General features: G+C 34.2%; 1 long non-coding RNA gene and 1 pseudogene across 1 annotated transcript in view; one reads left to right on the top strand and one right to left on the bottom strand.

Moving 5' to 3' along the window:
- Window positions 1-23,600, top strand: part of LOC129462342 (uncharacterized) — a 97,395-nt gene that overhangs the window by 66,017 nt on the left and 7,778 nt on the right. The gene's annotated exons all lie outside the window — the stretch shown is intronic.
- LOC129462930 (large ribosomal subunit protein eL38-like) lies at window positions 9,303-13,167 on the bottom strand (annotated as a pseudogene).

Below are 23,600 nucleotides of genomic sequence, written 5' to 3'. Positions count from 1 at the left end.
TAGCAGGGAAGAAATGTAACTATGTGTGAGAAAACAGAAACTAGAGGGGTAAGGAACCTGAGGAGAGCAAAACCACCTGGTGATTAAAATGGACCCAAAGACAAAAACTTCTCATCTGAGCAATTTGAAAGGGAGCAAAGACCACCAGGTGACCATCAAAAAGGCCATCCGGGCTGGGTGTCGTAGCTCATGCCTGTAATCTCAACACTTTGGGAGGCCAAGGAGGGTGGATCACCTGAGGTCAGGAGTTTGAGACCAGCCTGGCCAACATGGTGAACCCCATCTTTACTAAAAATACAAAAACTAGCCAGGCGTGGTGGCAGGTGCCTGTAATCTCATCTACTCGAGAGGCTGAGGCAGGAGAATTGCTGGAACTTGGGAAGCAGAGGTTGCAGTGAGTCGAGGTCACGCCATTGCACTCCAGCCAGGAGGTCCCAACAACATCAAGACTCAGTCTCAAAAAAAAAAAAAAAAAAAAAAAAAAAGCCATCTGGAGGCCAAACTCCTTATCTGGGGAATTTAGAGGTAATCAGACTTCCCTAGCATCTAAAGCTGACATCTGATTTCAGGCCTTACATCTCTGAAATGCCATGCTGAAACTAATTTTACAATCCTAAGCTCCCATCATAAGGTCTGTAAATGCTCCTAAGGAAAATCCACCAAGGTGCGCTCAGTCCTCTTGCTGAGGTGCCCCACTGCACCCTTTTGCAGCATTGTTCCTTTCCAATAAACTCTCCTATTTCAAACCTATACTGTTGTCAGAACATTCCTTTTACCAACCTGTGAGTGGACCACTTCCTGGTGCCAGGGCTCTAACACCTCTCCCATCAGAAACAATCATCATGAATGAGAGGCCTGAAATCTCATTGTCTGAATGCAAAGATCTGGTGAGTTTCAGTTCTTTGATACTTTTTGAGAGACCTTGGGGTCCTTTCCTGAGGAAGGCACTCAGATAAAACAAATGTAGATTTCCAGCACTAAGACCAGAAAGGTCAATTTTTATGTTTATCCAAAAAAACTACCTATGGAACTATTGGGCAGGTTTCAATGGAACAGTTAAGTTCAGCTTAAGATCCTAATAACTGTTGAAGAAAGAAGCTACAAAAAAGAAAAAGGATTGGCTAAAATTAGCCAAATAGTATTGAATTGAAAGCCAACATACCACTATAAACTTATTATTTTTAATAAATAGATAGAGATGAAATCTTACCTAAAACCCAAAGTAGGCTAAAGGATTCCCAAATGGCTAAAGCTGGCACAAGTTGAGCAATAAAATATTTTTCATATTGGACTGTAGACCAAAAATTCTAAGGCCCCCAACCATCTGAATGGACTTCCTTTTCTGCCGGGGCTCTTTAAAATTTAACCTGAAAGAATAGTTCAAGCCCTAAAGGGAAGACAGGATCAGATATGTCTCATTATACCGCTTGGCATTAACAACACAGACTTTGTCTGATAGGAATCATTTTACAACCTATTCTCCCTGAAGCCTGCCAGCAAAAAGCTTCACCTGCGTAGTAAAACTTTGGTCTTCACAACCTATTATGGCAACCCAGACATTCCCTTCTATTGATCCCAGGTTTTTAGACAAACTCAACCAATTGTCAACCAGAAAATATTTAAATTTACCTGTAGTCTGGAACCTCCCTCCTCACTTTCTCCCTCACTGTCCCCCGCCAGCTTCAAATTGTCCTGCCTTTCTACACCAAACTAATGTGTTTCTTAAATGTATCTGATTAATGTCTCATGCAATCCTAAAATGTATGAAACCCAGCTGTACCCCGACCACTTTGGGCACATTCTCTCAGGAACTCCTGAGGGCTGTGTCACAGGCCATGGTCACTCATATTTGGCTCAGATAACATCTCTTCAAATATTTTACAGAGTTTGACTCTTTTCTTCAAGATTATAAGCATCAAATAAAATGAACATTTATGAACATATACAATACAAATAAACAGAGAAGGATTCTGTCTTCTTTTTAAATGTAAAATGCAAGAGGGAAATAGGAAAATCACCATTTGGAAAGTACCACTTTAATAAGTAATGAAGACAGCATTCACTGGCCAACATTAAAATTAGTGAGTAAAATTTTAAGGAGAAATCGAATTGCAAGCTCTCAAAGTATGTACCCAATATATTCATTAATTGCAAAGGGAATGATACTAATTTTAGAGTGGTGAAACCTGGAGAAACTACCTTGCATAAGTGATCCAAGACAACATCACCAGTAATAAGATATATCAATATCATGATCTCTGGAATGCAAATGCACTGAGGAAACACTGCCATTTCTATGGTACTCCTGCCAAGAAAACACAATTCAGTCCATTCACGAGGAAACAGCAAACTCAAACTAAGAAACAATTGAAAAACGCAACTGACCAATGCTCTTCAAAAATGTCAAGATCGTAAAAAACAAAGAATAAAAGGGGAAAGTGTTATAGACTGTAGGAGACTGAAGAAAATAAAAAAGTGTATGCAAAGTGGGATCCTAAGTGGTATTCTGGAACAGAAATTAAATAATCATAGTTAAAAAAAAACAGATGAAATTTGAATTAGTTATTTAGTTTAGTTAATACTATTATACTGGTTTTAATATTCTGGTCTTGATCATTGCACAATGGTTATACAAGATGTTAACATTTGGTGAAAATATGCAAGAGATATATGGAAACTCTCTTTACTATTTCTGCAATTTTCTGTAAGTCTAAAATTAGAACCCTCCCACAAAAGGCTTAAAAACATCAAAATAGAAGGTAGTCTTACTCTAACAGACAGAAAATAGATGACTTACTGCTACACTGTATTACTCTTGTTTGGATGAAGCTCTGAAATGCAGTATTATCTGGAGGTGGAAAATACACAGGCCAAAAGCATACCCTACCATGGAAAAAATACAGGAAAAAAGACAAAAATAGTTAGTTCTCCACCCTTGTCTAGCTATGCCCAATAGTTATGCCTCTCTCAAAAGCTTTTCTTTTTTCCTTTTAAAAATTTTTGCTCTACTGAAATTTTAGTCATGTGTAGAAAATAAATAATTTAAGAATGTGGTTTCAATAGCTCTTTAATTAAAAATTTCTGAAACTATTTCTCTTTATTGTGTTATTCTAGGTTCTTACGGGTTAACATAAATATTCTCTGTGATTTTTTTCTTTTTTGAATTTTGGTAAATGGCACAACCAGGATGGATAACAACAAGGTTGGACATTTTAAATAAATATATTAAAACCATCCCTGCACTGTAGAAGTACAAGTGTACTTACTTAACCTAGGAGTTTCTGAAAGTCATGTGTCCCTATAAGTAGGTAAAAACTGTATTAAAAAATACCAACTTATTGCCAAAATTTGTTTAAATTAATCCTCCAGAAAGGAGAACTAAAAACAATGCCTGAATATTACCAGGAGGTAGATGAAAAGAAAAGTTATGAAATGTAAATCACTTTTACAACTGTGCGTGAAGAAATGCATTATAAACGTTTAGGGTTAATTTAGGAAATACTAAATCATTCAAAGACACTGGGTGACAAATTCTTATAAAAATTTGTCATGTACGAACAATAAAATCATGAAATCCAAGACTAATTGGTGTAATAAAAAGAAACATTCAAATTAGTCAAAGTTTTTCTACATTTTATTTGAATTCTATTCAAACGTATTTGATAACACTAACTTAATTGTACTGTTATTGCTGTGCTTATTCTCTTTCTGAACTTAGTTCTATCTTAGCATTATCGGTTGTTAACTTAGCATGATGCCCAGCACAAAGCAGACACTCTATGTATACTTAAAGCAATAAATAGGCCTGGTGCGGTGGCTCACGTCTGTAATCCCAGCACTTTGGGAGGCCGAGGCAGGCAGATCACGAGGTCAGGAGATCAAGACCATCCTGGCTAACACAGTGAAACCCCGTCTCTACTAAAAATACAAAAAATTAGCCAGGCATAGTGGTAGGCGCCTGTAGTCCCAGCTACTCGGGAGGCTGAGGCAGGAGAATGGCGTGAACCTGGGAGGCGGAGCTTGCAGCGAGCTGAGATTACGCCACTGCACTCCAGCCTGGGTGACAGAATGAGAGAGTCTCAAAAAAAAAAAAAAAAAAAAAAAGCAATACATAAAAATAGTATATTAGTCTTTTCGGATATTTCACAATACAGTTCCTACTTCTTAAATCTATTCTTTTCAAAAACTACTGCTATTTTCGTAATAAAAATCATGTATATCCTCTGGGATAATTTGGAAAACTAAAAAAGCAAACTCAACAACCACCTTAGACACATCTACTACCAGTGTTTGGGAAATATGCTTTTAGTATTTACCACTTTATCTCTATATATACATCAGGTACATTAAATTTGCTTTTGCATTTACATGGCATATTGGGTATATTCTTGTAATTTAAGATTTTTCTGTGATGTTACTTGTAATTATTCCACAACACTCCATTATAAAGAGGTACCATATTCAAGCACATGTTTTCGATTATTTACATCACTATAAATATTACAACATAATATATAACTGGGCAATAAATGTTCTTGAGGCTAAAATTGAGAACAATTACAATTGTGCATTTTGAATTCATCCCACATAGAAGAATTCCTCAGTTCAATGCTGAGCACATGATAAGATTTTACTATTTACTGTCAAATTGTTATCCAGGAGTGCTGTGCGTTTCCACCAGCGTGGATAGGAGTTTCTGCCTCTCAATAAAATGCATGCTTTAATATTATTTGTAATAGATTATTTCAATCTAATTAATATAAGCTTATTTTAAATGATATTATAGAGGAAAGCTATGTAATAATATGAACCATTCAAATAATTAAGAACATATATGAAAGTATAGAAAGAGAGAATATATCTGATCCATAAAGCTCACTAATATAAGCCATTATTTTAACAGTCACTTTCATATTCTATATAAAAGAAGTAGAAACAGTACTTAACTGCTCTCCTTGTGGTAAAAAACAATAGTTCAATACATATCTACACAACTGCCACAAAACTTTTTAAAAAGCCTTTAAAACTCTAAAAACCACAGTAGAAAAGGAATTGGACACTTCAAGGAAATTTATTAATATTCCCTCCAAGTTATTCAGTAACTATAATATATATGTATAGTAACTATGATATACATATACAGTAATATATATACAGTAACTATTTTATATATGTAGAATGGTTCATATTCATAGCTTTCATCTATAATATCATTTAAAATAAGCTTATATTGAGATTGAAATAATCTATTCCAAATAATATTAAATATATTAAATATTAAATATAGACACACACATATATTTTATATATATATACACCTATAAACACACACATACACACACATGCACACACAGACTCTTTCATATTTGGGGATTTTTCAGTAACTACTCTTTCACAATAAATGCCCCAATGGGAAATTTTTTCTGAAGAATCTTTCTTAACTTTCTAGCTATAACCTCACTCAACTTCAACCAGGACACATTCCATACTGGAAAAATTCTTCTCATTGCCCAGGGAAGATTCCTGAACAGTTTCTTTGCCTATAATATTTAGTTACTGAAACATTTTATTACAGTATTCACTATTCTTTGAACAAGTACTACTTTAAGGATGTAGATTAAAATTATGAAAGAGAATATAGATGTAATAATGTAGAAATAATGGTAATTTTTTCCAGATATCATTGGTAGAACTAATGTTTATGACAAGTGCAGCAATTTCAAATGACCTTTTATTAACCTACTTAAATTTTTAAAAAATATTTTTTGGAACAAATACTAGATATTCACTACATATAAAGAGTTATTTTAGAGTGAAAATGTGCAGGCCTTGTTATCAAGAAGATTAAAATTTATTAGAAGATCTAAAATATGAACAATTATCAGTACAATAAGGTAATATTTGAAAAGTAACATAAAGCAAATACATAGTGCTAGTAGATATAAAATATCAAATTTAGACTACGAAAGAGCTTTATGAAGAAGATAGCATATTATGTAGATTTTTTTCTCAGCTTTAATGAGCTATAATTGACAAATAAAAATGGAATATGTTCAAGACATAATGTGATGATATGATATATATCTATATTTTGAAATGATTGTCACAATCAAATTAACATATCTATCACAATTAGTTACAATTTTTGTGTGTGTGCATGTATGTGAGTATATTTAAAATTTATTCTCTTTGCAAGTCAACAATGCAATAATATTAACTATAATCACAGTACTGTACGTTCTGGAAATATATTCATCTTATAACTGAAACTTTTTACCCATTGACCAACATCTCCCATTTTCTCTACCCTACAGCCCCTGGAAACAACTATTCTATTTCTACTTCTATGAAGTCCATTATATATATATATATACACACACACACACACATATATATATATATATATGAGGTATCTACAGCTTTATGTTCTGTTCGTTGCAGAATTATTTATAATAGCCAAGGATATGGGAAGAAATGAAGTGGCCGTCTATAGATGAATGAAGAAAATGTGGAATATTATTGGAATAGAACAAAATAAAATATTATTTATCCATAAAAAGAAGGAAAGCTTGTCACTTGCAACAACAAGCATAAATCTGGAGGATGTTATGCTAAATTGAATAAACCAGACACAAAAAGGCAATTACTGTGTAATCTCACATATGGAATCTACAAAAAACATCTGTGGATTTTAAATAGATTACTTTCTTACAGGGATATTTGCTACTGTTGTCATATGTATTACATCTGTGCACATTATCAATCCCATACTACAATATTATGCTACTCTTTTTTTTCTAAAAGTTTTATAGCTTAATATTTTACTTGCAAGTCCATGATGAATTATGAGTTAGTTTTGGTGTAAAGTATGACGTTTAAGTCTACATTCATTCTTTTGGCCTATGGACATCCAAATACTCCAGAATGATTTGTGAAAAAGGATATCCTTCCTGCATTGAATATTTTTGTGTGTATGTGTCTTTTTTTTTTTTTTTTTTTTTGAGACGGAGTCTTGCTCTGTCGTCCAGGCTGGAGTGCAATGGCCTGCAAGCTCTGCCTCCCGGGTTCTCACCATTCTCCTGCCTCAGCCTTCCGAGTAGCTGGGTCTACAGGCGCCCACCACCGTGCCCGGCTAAGTCCCTGAAAGGGACATTATAACGAAGTACAACTTATTCCTCATATTTCAACTTTGAAACTTGAGAGTGTTAGTTCCAGAGTTTGTCCAGTTGTAGTACTTCCTCTAACTTTTGTATAATTCATTGCTTTTTTGTCACTTTCACTAAATTATGCTTATTAGTAGAGACAAAAGGATGTGTACATTTATTACAGAAAAGGCTACAACACATATTTTTCACATATGAGTTGTTTGGTACATTTTAAATTTAATATATAAATAAACTATATAAAGAAATTTCCTTTTTCTTCAAGTTAAAATTTCATCAATAAACTGATATGATGGCACACATAAAGCACCTCTATTTAAAATGTTTACTAGCTTAATCTTTTTGTTCTTTTATTGTACTTGCTGATTTACTAAACAATGAATTAGAAGTGAAACCAGTAGCTTGGGATCCTCAATCAACTCACCACGTGGCATGCGGCACAGCAAGTCTAATATTCTGTATCTAATTTCTCTACTTATAAAGCATGTTTTGTTGCTGGTAGTAGTAATAACTGCCAGGAAGATCCAGCTAAAATAACCTGCCATCTGTAAACAAATCTATAGGTATGATAAAATAAAAACTATTCCCCTCTACTTTACCAACTCTGTATCTCCATCCGGTGGTGCCAAACAGTAACTTCAAGCAATAAAAGCTGCAAGAAAAACAAGTTTGGCTTCAAAGTTCATCATTCTTGTATTCATGAATGTGTTACAGCAAATACTTATTACCTATTGCTCATAAAAGAGCATAAGTAAATAAAGTGTTTATTTTCTAAATTACAATATACAATACTACACTAAGTAACATGTTGATAGAAATTTGGAGAGGGTTGAGAGAAAAAGAATTCTTTACTTTTTAGATGGAATTTTTGACTTAATTTAGTTTTTGACTCATTTTTTTAAATAAAAAATGAAAGGTCAGAAAATTAGATATTTATATCAAATTCCCTAACTAAATATGTAAATATTTATTCTTCATTTTATGGTTGTTACTTAGTACAAGAAGAAATTATGACTGCAAAAAAATATTATTTAATACGAGGTTACTAAAGAAAAATCATGTTGAGTTTTGGCAATAACTTATAGTTTTAATAAGTTATCTGTGTAAGTTATTAAAGGAACCACCCAGTACTTTTTTTCTCTCTCGATTCTTGCCAATTTTTGTAAAATACCACTTTTTGTTGCTTAAATGTTCCTTTGCTCCTTAAAAAATACCCAACAGAAGTCAAAAATTTCTATCTTTGACAATGAATATAGTTGCTATGGAAATAATGATGACTTTTGGTGTAAAAAGGATACAAAAGCTAGATAGAGAATTTGAAATGTTAAGAAATAAATACACTATTATCATGCAAAACTGCTTGGTAAAAAGAGACATTTAAAAAGTAGACACTGAATTAATCAGAATTGTTTCTAAACAGATTTCCAAAATCCTTTTCTTTTTTTTTTTTTTGGAAAAGTTTTGTCAGCTTCAAAACTTTTAATAAAGTACAGTAAGCAAATGGAAGCTTTGTGTATGACCACTCCACACTGACTCATGAATTACATGCAAAGCAAAGAGGTTTTAAAAACTGAATTTTTTTCCCAATAAAAAGCTGAATACTGAGATTACCTGGCATGGTTAATACACAGTTTAAAAATAATTATTATTTTCTACTGTAGGTAGTGATTTTACTTTTCCCCTTTATGTTGTCATATTTTTCTCCTTTCTATCTCAGTTAAATACATGATTAGGAAATAATGTTAATATAGTAGCTTCTTTTTAATTATTTGTGCTCAATTATAAACTGAAAAAGTAGAGTCCCTTTTTATACTATTCCAAGTGGCAATGTCTACTAAATATATTTTTGAGAATTGAAAGAATATTCATATGTGAATGCATACACATTATTATAAGCCTTTTTATTTTACATTTTCATTTTTTTCTTAACTATGCATCATGCATCTCTCCATGTTAGTACATAAGGATTTACCACACTGTTTCAAATGATTGTAAAGTATTAGAACTATAGATACATTGTAGTTACTTAATCAATACATGATTAAAATACATTGAGAATTTTAAAATGTAAATAGTATGCATATGTAAAATAAACATATTACATAAGTAGATGCACATACATATGGAAAACCAAATGGATTTTTTTTTTTAGGATTTTTATTATTTTAATACAGTTCCAATCAGTGTGTCTGGTTCATTTCAGTTCTTTCACTGCCAACCTAGGGGGCAGGGACTACTTCAGTTTATCTATCTTCTCTTTGTCAGTGATGACCAGGGTGTAAAGGTATCTGCTGCGTCGAACTTTAAACTTCACGTTGTCTTATTTTTCTTGATCTGGACAGATTTGGCATCCTTTCGTCGGGTTGTGAGCAGAAAGTCCTTGATTTCCTCAATTTTCTTTTTTTATTTTGATTTTTATTTTTATTATTATGCTTTAGGTTTTAGGGTACATGTGCACAATGTGCAGGTTTGTTACATATGTATCCATGTGCCATGTTGGTTTCCTGCACCCATTAACTCGTCATTTAGCATTAGGTTTATCTCCTAATGCTCTCCCTCCCCCCTCCCCCAACCCCACCACAGTCCCCGGAGTGTGATGTTCCCCTTCCTGTGTCCATGTGTTCTCATTGTTCAATTCCCACCTGTGAGTGAGAACATGCAGTGTTTGGTTTTTTGTCCTTGCAATAGTTTACTGAGAATGATGTTTTCCAATTTCATCCATGTCCCTACAAAGGACATGAACTCATCATTTTTTATGGCTGCATAGTATTCCATGGTGTATATGTGCCACATTTTCTTAATCCAGTCTATCGTTGTTGGACATTTGGGTTGGTTCCAACTCTTTGCTATTGTGAATAGTGCCGCAATAAACATACATGTGCATGTGTCTTTATAGCAGCATGATTTATAGTCCTTTGGGTATATACCCAGTAATGGAATGGCTGGGTCAAATGGTATTTCTAGTTCTAGATCCCTGGATTTCCTCAATTTTCTGAGGCATGGCGACGAGGCGCACTGGGAGCTGGCGCAGACCGGGACAGCGAGCAGCTACCGGGGAAAAAAAAAGGATTTTTACAATCATTTTGTGAAGTCTGTCTTTATGCACATACTTTTTGAATCCATGGAAGTTATTTTAATTGGATAAGTTTCTAAATATTAAATCATTTAGGGAAAATAAAAATATTTTTAGAATTTTAATTAAATTTGCAAAATTGACCTTCACAAAGACTGAAAAAGTTCATGTCATTTACTGTCAGTAGTGAGAAATTTTAATATTTAGTAAGCGTGAGGCATTTTGTTGGAGGTCAGACATGAATTTGTTAATAAAACAGACATAGGCTGGGCACAGTGGCTCATGTCTGTAATCTCAGCACATTAGGAGGCCAAAGTAGGAGGATCATTTAAACCGAGAAGTTGAGACTGCATTAAGCTATGATCATGCCCCTGCACTCCAGCCTGGATGACAGAGCAAGGCCCTGTCTCAAAAAACAAAAACAAAACAAAACAACGACTAAAAAAAATAAAATAAAATAGGCACATAATATATACTTAAGGGAAAGGCAGCTTTATAAAAATGTCAAAAATGTTGAAACAGTTACAATGGAAAAATATAAGTTATTGTTGAAATATGTTAAGAGTTCTGAAAAAAAAAAGATTCTGTGATGGATCTTAGGGAATCCAATTTAAGTCTTCCATTAATGTACTATGCTTTTGTTATTATTTTTTCCTTTATGTCCTGTGAAGTTCCCCTTAGAGTCATGCTTAGTTTGCTAGAATACCCTGAGAATGTGGGAAAATTATAAAATTTCTAAAACTTTGTAATTTCAGACCGACAAACATGAGTAGTAATGACCTTCAATAAATCAGTGAAATAGCATAGTAAAGTCAAAGATCAGGTAAACTGAGCTAAACTCCTGCCACCGTTAGAGAAGTGAACTTTTTTCTTTTGGTTATGTTTTTCTTCACATGGCGATATCATTTACAATTGCTCTTCCCATAACCATGAAAATATATCCCAGTGATAGGTAAATGAACACAATCAGGGGCAATGCAACTTGTGCCTCAGTGCAGAGGTGCCCACACTCAGTGATCTCATATGAATAATCATTAAAATCAATTGGCACAATTGAGGAATGGATGTCCCTTAATCAGCAGTTTCGGATGAGAAGCCAATGATAACAGTAATGTGCTTGTCAGAAATGTGATAAGCACAAACTTATGAAAGATGTTATTTATGAAAGATCAGTCACTATTTTAATTATTCTTTCACAGGATACAAATAAGCAAATTTTATATTAACTAATAAGTAAATACCAAAATTAAAAATGGTAGCCCTTAGCAAGGCCTACTGATTCAAATGTCACACATCTATTTTTCAGTAATTGTTTTAATTTCTGTATTTTACCAATATATTTTGTCCAATTAACATTTAAAATTACTTTTGGGTCAGGAAGCTTTCAAAATCTTGGTCATGATGCAATGGCTAAAGTTTCTGGTGAACTTCTCAGTATCAGTAACTATGCTGTATAGCCCCAATTTAGACGTTTTGACAATGATGAATACTTCCAGTTTTTTCCAAGACAACCCTAGTCATACAAAAGGACAAATAAATGGGATTGCAGAATGTCATGGTTTGATAATGATAATAACATTAGCAAATATAATAGTAACCAAATACAGTAACAACTGATATTTATTTATGATTGAAAAGGTCCAGAGTTTATGTGAAATATTGCTTTAATCAGGATAAAATAGGTTTATGTCACATTTGGATTACACACACACATGCGCACACAAGCATATACACACAGAAACAAGTTCATTTCTAGCTTACATGAAATCGTCTATAGGTATTACGGATGTAGAAAGCAGCTGACCTTCATGGATCTGTTCAATGGTCTGAGCTGCTGCAGTTTTGTCGTGCTGACAGTGGCCACCTCATGCCTCTGAGGGCGAAGAAACAGAGAATGGTGCACTAATATCTACTGCTGTATACTTTCGTCTGGGAGAAGGCACTCTGTTCTCAGCTCATTGGCTCTGCCATGTATATATGAGGAATGAAGGGAAGCAGGCACTATCTGAGGAGCGGCCATAAGCACTTTGTGTGAATTTAACGTTCGTTAACAACCCTGCATAAGAAAGAAAGAAAGCTACTTCAACGAGTCAAGAAAGTTTACGATTAAAGACACTCAATTTCAGTTTTGTATCTTCTGTTGATGTCTTCACATTGAAAATGAGATTACTGCCGCATATAAGTAATTAAAGGACTATTATCCAGCAAGATCGCTCATTTAAACTATGTAAATACATAAAACATATTTTAATGCCTAACTCTGAGCCTATTTAAATAGTTATAATAAAAGAGCATTTAACACATATCATAAATGACAGTTTTGATTAAATAATATTCAGTAGATACATATATATATTGTAGGCATATATATAATGAAATAACACAATATTAGAAATAATTAGTAAAAATTACATACTGAATAGCAGTTTACAAAGTGCTTTCAAACCATCCTTTGGTTGATGAAAAGCAGCTGAACACAGTGATTAATAGCACAGATCTTGGAGTCTGGATTGCTTGGGGTGCATTTGGTAAACACTTAATTCTGCGTTTCTATTCTGCCTGTAAAATGTCAATGATAATATGACCTAGCTCATAAGGCCATGTGCAAATTAAATGAATGAATACATATAATATTCTTAGAACCATGCCTGGAATATAGCAAACATACAATAAATGCTATTTTTGTAGCTATTATGTAAATCTTCCAGTTGCTTCTAGGGAAGCTTCTAGTTGCTTCTAGTTAATATTACGAGATTGGCTCTTGTACTCATGAAGATATCCAGGCTCAGAAAGTGGAGTAATGAGCCCAAACATCACTTACTGTTCTACTTCCATGTCTAGAAGTAGAGGCAATAAGTAAAACTCAAGGATTAGCAGCTTTCCAAACATTTCTCTATTCAAGTCGTAAAAATCAGCAAAATTTTCATGCATGTTTTTAGTATTTAGGTGGTGATTGGAACTGTGATTGAATATAAAAGGCTCATGATTGAATGAAAACTAGTTTTCCATTTTTCTAATACCTTACAGGAGTTTATTCACATAATTAAATTTATAATCTATGTACTGACAAGCTCATAATGTGTCTCAGTGTAAAAATCCTCATTCACATTCTTCTTACTGTTATATTCATTTTCTGGGTTCAGGCACAGGGGTGGAGTGTGAGGAGAGGCAGTGATATGCTTTAGTAAGAATAGAATATTTTCTTAGTCATACAGATCTGGATGCAAAATATACTTCTGTCATTAACCAGCTGAATAACAATAGAAATGTCTTTTTAAAAGTTAGCCCTCCTCTGTAGTACAAAAATTAAAATAGGTTTCCCATATGTTATTGTAGGAATTAAAAGGTAGTTGAAGTTTCCCTTGGTCAACTTAAAAATGATTCAGTGTATGCTTCTTGTGTTGGAACACAGATTTTCACGAATTTATGGGATGAACAAGTAAAAGTCAAACTATAATTACCCATTAAGGGAAATAATCTACTACTGTTATTAAAACAATATAATCTTAGGAGTGTTTTATGACTCTGGCATATCTTGCCCTTTGAATGAATTAATCTAAGGTTAGATAAAGGAAAAATAATATTTGGCTTTCTTTACTTTTTAGTTAATGAACACAGAAGTTTCTTAAAACATCAGAGTAAATTTCAGCCAAAAAAGAGCAACTGGCTATTAGCTAATGCAATCTGCCCAATTGCAAACTAAAATGTCTACAGAAAATCAAAAATTATGGAAATGAAAAGAGACTATGAAAACTAAGACTAACAAATAATTTAATTTAGATTTGGAGTCTCCATTCACTAAAAGGCATATAGAACCAAATTTTAAAAAATGCAGAAGCCTAATTAATATATCATTGTGGGGAGCAAGAAAATATTCTCTACTTCTTCCATTTCTAACCATGCTTGGGAGACAGAGATCTGTGTTTTTATTCATTCCACTGACAGAGATTCCCCTTTCAGATTTAACCTACCTACATCTCTTATGTATTTCAGATAACAATATGGCAAAAATATAATAGTTGAGGGTGCACTGAAAACTAAAAGTTATAAAATGTACCACATAAATATATACATCTACAATACGCTGCAAAAGTTAAAAAATAAAAATTATTTAAAAAGACGAAATATAAAAATAAAAATAATGAAGCGATTAACAGTATTGTTTCTGAAATGAAGTTCTTGGACAAGATACTATGTTTTGTCTATAAAATGTAATACTGTACTTACCTCATAGAATTGAATGATGGATACATTAATTTTAGATTTCCTTAATTCCCAGAAATGTGAGAATGACTTAGTCTTCACAGATTAAAGGTACTTTTGCTGAATGTAGAATTCACAGTTGATAGAGTTTAGGTTCAACATTTTATGTGTTTTCTTTAATTGTCTTTCTATGTAATGTTGTACAGAAATCTGAGAAAGCCTAATTTTGGAAAAAAATAATAATTATTAGTTTTAAATTCCCTGATTTTTGTGAATTAAAAACTGATTAAATAAAGAGATACAAATGATGTGATACTAAAAGTTCCCACAATGTGTTTGGACAAATAAATTGGTACAAGTAGATGAAGGAAATTGTTAGTGTGGCTTCAAATCCTTAAACTTTCCCTTATCTTTGGATCCAAGGATTCCAATATGTGTAATTTATTACTAAATACTCAGGAAAACATAAAAATATATGAAGAAAAATATGCTTTTGAATATGAAAGCCTGGAAATACACTTTTCATTGATAAAGAATAAATACAGCTGTCTAACAGAATAAAATGCAGCCACTAAAAATAATGACATACAGAAAGAAATAGGTACATGGAAAACAATTCTTAATATGTTAAAAACACTTCTTAAAACAGTATTTGTAACATGATTCCATTTTTTGGCATGTTTTATTTTACTTTATTAAAAATTATAATGTGACATGTAAAATGTTTAAGGTAATTTTTCTAGGTATTGACCCTTAGTTTATCTATTTTCTTGTATTTTATTTCCTGTTTGATCTTATTATTTTTGAGACTGGACTCACTTAAATAAAATAATTCAAGAAAAACAAAATCAACTTTTAAAATCGAATAGGGTGTTTTTGGAACTTTTGTGTTGTTTGTGGTATTGCTAGGCTGATAATTAACGCTCTCCAGGTTTAAAAAAAACAGGTACTTTTAGTTATTTTCTTCTCTTTCTTTGAAACACCCTGTCCCCTAGCCCATAGAATTTTATACAGTTTCAAAGACAAAACTATTTGAGACCAGTTAAAGTAGCTGGCAAATAATATGTTTTAAATAGACAAAAGCAATTTTTGCAAATGCAGTAATCTTATATCTCATTTAGCATACCAAGTAGAGGGCTATTTTTGTGTGTATGTGTGTGTGTTTGTTTTCCAGTCTGCTTTTAGAACATTGACCTCTTCTTGTTTACACTAAACATAAATCACTTTTATCATTAAAATGACACGTTTTTAAAAATTAAATCACTGTTTTGTTCTTTGCCTAACATTATTCCCTCAACACCACAGATAATTTGTGTATCAGCTAAAAAACATGAAACTATAAAAACAAATTTCATGGTTTTTGCCAGTTCTTGCCTTTTGAGAAAATATTGTTATCTTTTATAAATAAATGCAAGAGCTGTAATTTTCAGGAAGCATAATCACATGTTTAAGTTAAAGGTATGCATTTTTACAACTTTTGACCTTTCTAATAGTCAAGGCAAAATATGTAATTGATGCTTATTCTTTAATGGCTCTAAAGGAATGAGTAAAAGTGACCTTTTGATGGCAGCTCTGCTTAGTGATTGTGCCAAGCCTGCAATTGGCATAATAGAATTTACAAAATGGGGCCCAGGTGAGTGAGTGTGTATGAATGTGTGTGTTCTTTAAATACCCATAATGAAATTGAAATACTAACTCGACATAGGCTTTCTACCGGCTGGCCCTAGACAAATAACATTCAGATCTTTTATGGTTCACCTTCAGGTGACAGACATTTAGATTGCAAGTTTTCTGTTTTGTTTTGTTTTGATTTTGAAATTTTTATTTAGCCACTGCATCAAATCTAGCAGTACAATGAGCTAACAACTGAGTAATAAAATCAATTATATTGTGTTTCCCAGGCATTTTAGCACTTTTGCATTTATAAGCTCTTTTGTTTCTTATATCATAGAAGATAGATATTAATATATGCATAATTTTTCACACAGAAAAAAAAGAGATTAACTTAATTCAGAGATGGATTTCAAACCCAAGTCTTGGATTTATACAGTCTGTTTTCTTTTCATTACAACATCTATTTTTACAAAAACATGCATGACTCTTACAGAATATTGTGTAAGGCCACAATTCTCCAGGGATATGAATATAAGAAAATTTTCAGAGATGATTATGAATTTTGCCTGGATTACAAAATTAGATTTTACTTCACTAGACTTATCTATTTGGTTAACAATTTATCAGAAATATAATCACTCTACAATATGTCATGTTAGAGAGGCTAATAAAATTATATTTCCCTCAGTTTAGCTTCACAATTATTGTAGATTAAAAGATACACATTTTAAAAGAAGAAATGAAGAAGGATAAAAGCTTTACAACTTCCTCACTTCTCAGTGTCTGACACAAAGGAGAAAACAAACAAAAAAAAGGCAACTTTAGTTATTGCTCTGCTTTTGAAGGAAGTAAATAAGCCTGATGTTCTTTAAGCTAAAGTAGAGTGACAAATATATTAAATGAATCTCTCAGAAGTCTCTAATTGTTGATTTATTAAAAATCACATATACCCTAAAACCCTAAAGTATAATAAAAAAAAAGAAAAAAAAAATATTATCAGAGATAGATATTAAAAAAAAAAAAAAAAAAAAAAATCACCTATCAGAGAAAATTCAAAACTAAAAGAAAATAGTTTATAAAAGTTAAAAATCACCTATAGAGGATTACTTCTGATTATAATACTGGAAGACCTTTCCTTCTATGAAAATATAAAATATCTGGATAAAATAGTCCTATCAAGGAGTATTGTTTTCAAGGAAGCACGGAATAGCTGAATTTCAGTTCATTCGTAGAGGAATGGAGAATGGCAATAAGTTATTGGGAGCAAATCTATGGTTTCATTTCAGGTAAGCAGATAATATGGCTTGTTGAAAATTAGGTTGAAGAGAGTCTGCTGGCTGAGCTATTAACAAAAGTGGAGGGCAAGTAGAAATGAAAAGAGTCTGAAAGAGTTTAAAATGCAGCAGTAATTTCCTCAATATGATCATTGTTCTTGCCCTAACAAGAAGAATTGAGAAAGCCATCAAAAGTTAAAAGTTTGTTATCTAAATAATTGGCAAAATTGATAAATCTCTAACAAGACTTATCCAGAAAAAAAGAGAGAACAAATAAATTAACATTGGTGTTGATAGAAGAATGTCATCATATATTTACAGACTTTAAAAGACGCCAAGAGAATAATATGAACAACTTTAGGCCAACACAGTCGACAGCACAGATGAAAGGGGCACAGTTTTGAAAAACAACCAATCTACAAAACTGACACAAGATGAGGTAGACAACCTCACAAGCCCTGTATCTGTTAAATAAATTGAAATAATAAATTTTAAAAGAAACCTCAAATGGTGAATATTATCAAACATTTTAGGAAAAAAAATTGTATACAACTATTTTAGAAAATTGGCAGATGGAAAAATGTCCTAGCATGTTTAATCACCTACTGTAATCTTAATATTGTACCTTGCTGAGGACATTATAAAAATACAATTTACTAACTGATATAAACATAGTTGTCAAAATTTTTAAGAAAATTATCAAATTGATTTCTGCAATATTGTAGAAAGGAAAACACATTATAACAAGAGGTGATTACCTCAGAAATGCAAAGTTGATTTGACATTTCAAAATCAACCCAGGTATTTCCTTACAGTCACAGAATGTGATTGATAGAAATTATATGATCTCAATAGCTGCAGAAAAATTATTTTACAAAATTAGTATCCATTCATGATAAAAACCCCTCAGCAAAGTAGCAACAAAAGGGAACTTTCTCATATGAAGAAAGAGCATCTAGAGAAATCAACAATTATCTTCTACTTAATGGAACAATATGATTTCTCCCTAATGTTAGAAAAATGTCAAGCATATCTTCTGTCATAACTACTATTTAGCTTTTACTGGTGGTCTTTTCAGTGCAATAAGGCAATAAAAATAAATAAATAGTATAAATGGCATTAAAAAAGTGTAATTGATTTTATCAGTTGAACAGGATTGTTTATATAAAAATAAAAAGGAATCTACCCTAAGCCTACTAAATCGAAGAAGTGAAATCAACAAAGGTACATGAAAAAAGTTTAAATGAAAAAGCAAGTGCAATTCTATACATACATATATTTAAAAAAACCTTAGAAATTGAATAAAACTTTCAGTGGCAATAGCAGAAAAATAACATAAAACACAAGAAATAGATTTAATAAAAGATGTGTAAAATATGCTTACTGATAAACACAAAGCATTAGTGAGAAAAAATTATTATAATCTAAATAAATAGATATACAATGCTTCTAGTTGTTAGATGTAATGTCATAAAAATGTTGTTTCCGCCAAAGTGACCTATAGAATCAATGCAATTCTGATTAATATTCCAAATTTTTTTTGTAGAATTTCATAAAAATGAAGTAAAACTTATACACTGATATAAAATCTATGGATTTATCACAATTATCTTGACAAAGAAGAATAAATTTGGAAGACTCCATACTATCATATTTTAAGTTTTACTATAAACCTATGATAATTAAAATAGTGTGAAGTTTCTGCAAGATTAGACAAATAGTGAAACAGAGAGCAAAATTAAATATACATATATACAATAAATGATTATTTATAAAGGTGCCAATAAAAGCAAAGGCAATAGATATTCATACATTTTGCTAGAAAAACTGAACCTATAGGAACAAAAATAAACAATGCTGAGCTATATTTCATACCACACAAAGGTGACAGGGAGGATTGTAAATCTAAATTTTACAGTGAAAACTGTATAGCTTCAAAAAGGAAACACAGAATACACTAATTACCATGATTAAAAAAAAACTTTTTTTCAGACAGAACTCACAAACACTGAAAATAAAGTAAAATAAACTAATTGATTCCCCTTTTTATCAGAAGAATAGGCCAGCTGCAGATTTAGAGAAAATATTAATAATACATATATCTGACAAAAATCTTCATAAACAAAATACATAAAATAACTCCTGGCTGAGTGTGGTGGCTCACGACTGTAATCCTAGCACTTTGGGAGGCCAAGATGGGTGTATTGCTTGAACCCAGGAGTTTGAGACTAGCCTGGGAAACACATCAAAACCCCATCTCTACAAACAATACAAAAATTAGGCTGGCATGGTGGAATGTTCTGTAGTCCCAGCTACTCAGGAGGTTTAAGTGGAAGGATCACCTGAGCCAGTGGAAGTCGAAGCTACAGTGAGTGGTGATCATGCCACTGCACTTCAGCCTGAGTGACAGCATGAGAATCTGTCTCAGAAACAAAAACTACAACAACAAAATAACAACTCCAAACCCAATTTTTTAATAGGCAAAGTATAAAAATAATGTTGAAGAGACTTTCCACAAAATAAGATATATGAATGGTTACCAAGGATTTGAAAAGATACCCAATATCACTACTGATTAGTGAATAGCAACTACGTCAATGTGAGAAATTACTAGAAACCTAGTAGAATGATGAAAACTAAACCAAATGTTGAGGAAGATACACAACATCCAGAACATTGCTAGGACAAAACTCATTGGTAATTGAGTGTAAGTTTATCATAGAGCTACCATATGACCTAGTAATTTAATGTCTTTCTTGATATTTATAGGACTATAAAACAAAATTGATTTCACTATGGGGAAGATTGTGACTCACTGTAAAGGATGGTGAAAGGTAATCTTTGGGTTTTGGTTACACAAGTGTATTTGTTCGTTTCATGCTGCTAATAAAGACATACCTGAGACTGGAAAGAAAAAGAGGTTTAATTGGACTTATAGTTCCACATGACTGGGGAGGCCTCAGAATCATGGGGGCAGTGAAAGGCACTTCTTACATGGTGGTGGCAAGAGAAAAAGAAGAATATGCAAAAGTGGAAATTCCTGATAAACCCATCAGATCTCGTAGACTTATTCACTATGAAAAGTATGGAAGAAACCACTCCCTTGATTCAAATTATCTCCCACCAGGTCCCTCACACAAAACTTGGGAGTTATGGGAGTACAATTCAAGATGAGATTTGAATAGGGTCACAGAGCCAAACCGTATCATTCTGCACCTGGCATCACGTCTTCACATTTCAAAATCAATTATGCCTTCCCAACAGTCCCAAAAGTCCAAAAGTCCATAGTCCAAAGTCTCATCTGAGACAAGGCAAATCCCTTCTGCCTGAGCCTGTAAAATCAAAAGCAAGCTAGTTATTTCCTAGATACAATGGGGGTACAGGTATTGGGTAAATACAGTCATTACAAACGGGAGAAATTGACCAAAACCAAGGGGCTACAGGCCCCATGCAAGTCTGAAATCCACTGGGGCAGTCAAATCTTAAAGCTCAAAAATGATCTCCTTTGACTTCAGGTTTTGCATCTAGGTCATGTTAATGCAAGAAGTGGGTTCCCATGGTCTTAGGCAGCTCTGCCTATGTTGCTTTTCAAGGTACAGCCTACCTCCTGGCTGCTTTCATGGACTGATGTTGAGTGTCTGCAGCTTTTCCAGGCACAAGGTACAAGCTGGCAGTGTTTCTACCATTTTGGGGTCTGGAGGACGGTGGCCCTCTTCTCATAGCTCCACTAGGTGTTCCCCCAGTAGAGACAATGTGTGGGGGATCCAACCCCACATTTTCCTATTGCACTGCCCTAGCAGTGGTTCTCCATGAAAGCCCTGCCCCTGAAGCAAACTTCTATTTCCATACATCTTCTGAAATCTAGTTGGAGACTCCCAAACCTCAATTCTTAACTTCTGTGCACTTGCAGGCTCAACGCCACATGGAAGCTGCCAAGGCTTGAGGCTTGCACCCTCTGAAGCCATGACCTGAGCTCTATGTTGGCCCCTTTCAGCCATGGCTGAAGCTGCTGGGATGCAGGGCACCAAGTCCCTAGGCTGCACACAGCACAGGGACCCTGTGCCTGGACAACGAAACCAAATTTTCCTTCTACACCTCCATGCCTGTGACGGGAGGTGCTGGCACAAAGATCTCTGACCATGCCCCTGAGACATTGTCTTGGTGATTAACATTCTGCTAGTTATGCAAATTTCTACAGCTGACTTGAAAAACTTCTCAGAAAATGAGATTTTCTTTTCTATCACATTATCAGGCTGCAAAATTTCCAAGCTTTTATTCTCTGTTTCTCTTTTGAAACTGAATGTCTTTAACAGCACCTAAGTTACTTCTTGAATGCTTTGCTGCTTAGAAATTTCTTCTGCCAGATACCTTAAATCATCTCTCTCAAGTTCAATGTTCCACAAATCTCTGGGGAAAAATGCCTCCAGTCTCTTTGGTAAAACATAACAAGAGTCACCTTTGCTCCAATTCCCAAAAAGTTCCTCATTTCCATCTGAGACCACCTCAGCCTGGATGTTATTGTCCACATCGATATCAGCATTTTAGTCAAAGCCATTCAACAAGTCTCTAGGAAGTTCCAAACTTTCCCACACTTTCCTGTCTTCTTCTGAGCTCTCCAAACTGCTGCAACCTCCACCTGTTACCCAGTTCCAAAGTTGCTTCCACATTTTCGGGTATCTACAGCAGCACTCCACTCTACTGGTACCAATTTACTGTATTAGACTGTTTTCATGCTGCTGATAAAGTCATATCTGAGACTGGGGGAAAAAAAAAAGGTTTAATTGGACTTACAGTTCCACATTGCTGGGGAGGCCTCAGAATCATGGTGGGAGGCAAAACGTACTTTTTACATGGCAGCTGCAAGAGAAAATGATTAAGATGCAAAAGTGGAAACCTCTGATAAAACTGTCAGATCTCGGCTGGGTGCGGTGGCTCGCGCCTGTAATCCCAGAACTTTGGGAGGCCGAGGCGGGCAGATCACGAGGTCAGGAGATCAAGACCATCGAGACCATCCTGGCTAACATGGTGAAACCTTGTCTCTACTAAAAATACAAAAAGTTAGCCAGGAGCGGTGACAGGCGCCTGTAGTCCCAGCTACTCAGGAGGCTGAAGCAGGAGAATGGTGTGAATCCAGGAGGCGGAGCTTGCAGTGAGCCAAGATGGTGCCACTTACTCCAGCCTGGGTGACAGAGCTAGACTCCGTCTCAAAAAAAAAAAAAAAAAAAAAAAAATTGGTCACAGCTGGCAGCAGGGAAGGGCAGTCTTCCAGTAGATATTATAGAAAACACCTAAAACTGATAATCAGCAGCTTTCCAATAAGATCTCAGGAGTTGGGTGAGTGGGCTCAAGCATGTGCATTAAGAGGCAAAATGGCGGAGTTTAACTGGTATATGACCTTCCTCTAGAAATGCCACACTGGGAAGGGAAAAACGTCCCAAGTGAGCCTGTGTACAACTCCAGTAAACACAGCACATGCTCCCCTCTCAAGTGCTCGCAGGCTACTACTCATGCAGACAGCCCACCCCAAGGGAAGAATCACGGGAAGAATGCAAGATCCAAGAAACACGTCAACTATACACATCAAAAAGTCAAACCATGCATTTGATCTCTTAGGTTGCCCACTTAGCCCTCTTCCAAGTGTACTTTACTTCCTTTCACTCCTGCTCTAAAGCTTTTTAATAAGCTTTCACTTCTGCTCTAAAACTTGCCTTGGTGTCTTCTGCTTTATGCCCCTCAGTCGAATTCTTTCTTCTGGGGAAGCAAGAATTGAGGTTGCTGCAGACTCATACGGATTCACTGCCAGTAACTTGGGCACCTACCACCAATAACATACCCAGTTTCCACATGGCTCAGGTACATTCCCCAGTGGTAAGATACTTCTACGCTTCACCTCCTTTGTCTGGAGATGTTCAACTCCTGTATGCAGTTTTCTTCTGTCTTTTCACTCTCCTGCTTACTAACCAACATTTAGAACAATTTCTCTTGGGAACAAGAGGCTTGCCCCCACACCCCCTGGCTGATCTCTCAGCTCACACTGATGGGTGGCTTGTAGGGGTGGGAAGGAGCTTGGGGTCTACTCCCAGTAGAACTGAGGCACTAATGGCCCTGATGGACAGAAGGCTTGTGAGAACGGTAGAGCTAAAGCCTAAAACTGTGCTATGTCTGGGGTTTCCTCTGCTTTTTCAATTAAAATTGGCTTTCCCAAGAAACTGCGCTGCTTATTTACCTGTCTTCTCTGTGTCTGTTTTATTAAGTTGGGGTGCAAAAGTAACT

Source organism: Symphalangus syndactylus, chromosome 14 (genome assembly GCF_028878055.3).
Source record: "Symphalangus syndactylus isolate Jambi chromosome 14, NHGRI_mSymSyn1-v2.1_pri, whole genome shotgun sequence".
In the NCBI taxonomy this organism is placed as follows: domain Eukaryota; kingdom Metazoa; phylum Chordata; class Mammalia; order Primates; family Hylobatidae; genus Symphalangus; species Symphalangus syndactylus.
This window is presented reverse-complemented; position numbering and strand designations above follow the sequence as displayed.